We start from the raw sequence: 2,204 nt of genomic DNA, 5'->3' as shown, positions 1-2,204 counted from the left end.
TTATAAGTAAAATCTGTGATATGTTCTGCCCGTGGTAAGCTTCTGAGGTGAATGATTCACAGATATCTCAGGAACAAATACTCCCCAGTGTTTTCTCTCTGGAAATATTATTTGAATACAAAATGGACTTAGCTTAACCTGTTGCTGTCGAGTTGATTCTGAATCATAGTTACCCTACAGGGCAGAATAGAGCTACCCCATACGCTTTCCAAGGCTGTAAATATTTATAGAAGCAGACTGCCATGTCTTTCTCCTGTGGAGCTGCTGGTGGGTTCAAACTGCCAACCTTTTGGTTAGTAACCGAGCACTTAATCACTGCGCCACCAGTGATTCTGGGTTTCAATTTAAACAAATTTTAATCTTTTGGAGAGCAAGAGATTATAGCAATGTTTTTTTTCTCTGAATTGGGATCAAGCTCCACAAGTCTAATAATTAATTTTGCAGTCCAATCCAATGCACAACTGAGCAGATTCCAACAGCAGAGTATTCCATTTTCAGTAGCACTAAGAAGACACTTAAAAACATAATCTCTCAAAACAAAGGTTACTTATTTCCTCTGCTCATTAATAGAAAGTAAGCTTAAACTCCCATGTCTCTGAATACTATACTATGATTTTTTTTCCTGGAAACTAACAAGAGCCATCTTCTAAGAGACAGCAGTTAGCTGTTGGGCATTTGGGGCCTCTGCCCACAATATCACAGTTTCCACCAACATTTTTTGTATATGAGAATCACCTGTTAATATCCACACTTTGAAGTAATAACCTTTACTAGCTGAAGCCAAGGTGGGTTTTTTTTTTAAGATTTCCTATATTGCAGAAACAGTGGGAAGTGTTATCAACTTCTTGTAGCATATTAAGCTTTGTGTCGAAAGGGACAGAACACTTGTGTTTTCTTATTATGCGTCCCTGATTTCGTATGCAATTTAAGCTCAATTTCCATTTCTTGCCATTGATCCATCATTGCAAGGAAGTTATGTTGGCAGTCAAATGCAGCCTTTGTGAGCTCAGATGGGATCAGACTACAATCATTGGCATATTCTTGTTGTATATCTGCATTGTATAACTAGTTGTCCCTCTGGAGAGAATGAAACTGCAGGTGGCAGGTGTTCTGTTCATCACCAAAGCTTTAATTCTTGGATCAATTATAAGACTAGTAAAGATATGGCTGTCTTTTAATATCAGAGTGAGAGTTACAGAACAAATTCTCTGCAGGTGAGACTCAGAGATGACCAGTAGTATCTCCTAAGTGGGGCAGAAACTCTCCTCTCCACAGCATCTTAATACTTTTAAGTACAGATTTTCAACAACCACTTACATGACTGTACATGCAGATTTAATCATTTTGGAAATATGGAACGATTTGTAATTTTCTCATGTGATATTCTCTCCTGAGAATATAAACATGAATAAGACCTACCTTTTTTTTTAATACCTGGGCTTCAAAGAATTCATGTAGTCTAGCTAGAAAATGCACATGTAAATATACATGTAAAGGAAGGATTTACAAATAAAAAATTGTGTATAATAAAGCTATACACAGGATTCAGTGCTGGCACAAATGAGGGAGGATATTACAAACTAAATGTGCTCCCCCCCAAAAAAGATATGTTGAAATCCTAACCTCTGTACCTGTGAGTGTGACCTTGTTTAGGGAAATAGGATTTTCATTTTCAGATGTTATCCATTAGGTTAACGAGGTCATACCAGAGTAGGTCCTAATCCTCTATGACTCCTGTTTTATAAAAGAGGAGGACAACACAGAATAAGAGGAAAACATGGAATAAAGACAGCACGTGAAGATTCATCTACAAGCCAAGGGATAGCAAGAAACTCCTGGGGCTACCAGAAACTAAAGGAGACAAGGCGTAATCTACCCCTAAGCTGACAGAAAGCAAACATAGCCCTGCCAATGCCCTGAATTTGTACTTCTAGCCTCCAGAGCTGTGAGAAAATCCTTCTCTGTTCTTTAAAGCCACCCTCTTTGTGGTATTTTGTTCAGCAGACCCAGGAAAGTAAGACACAGGGCTAGTATAGTCTATGCATGAGATGCGAGGATGGTTCACAGGGAAAGAGGTGTCCAGGTAGTCAGGAATAGAAAGGAAATGCTAGGCTGAGGTAGGAAAAAAGAGAGAGAGAAATTCAAATGGCCATGGTTCTTGAAAAACTAAAAATAATTTGAATGAATGCAGCTTGTGAGTTGGA

General features: G+C 38.4%; 1 pseudogene; it reads right to left on the bottom strand.

The window, feature by feature from the left end:
• Nucleotides 1-355: 355 nt before the first annotated feature.
• LOC126083683 (WD repeat-containing protein 75-like) lies at nt 356-1,278 on the bottom strand (annotated as a pseudogene).
• Nucleotides 1,279-2,204: the final 926 nt, after the last annotated feature.

The sequence above is a fragment of the Elephas maximus genome, chromosome 10 (genome assembly GCF_024166365.1).
Source record: "Elephas maximus indicus isolate mEleMax1 chromosome 10, mEleMax1 primary haplotype, whole genome shotgun sequence".
Classification (NCBI taxonomy): domain Eukaryota; kingdom Metazoa; phylum Chordata; class Mammalia; order Proboscidea; family Elephantidae; genus Elephas; species Elephas maximus.
Note: the sequence above shows the minus strand (reverse complement) of the source record. Positions and strands in the feature narration are given on the sequence as shown.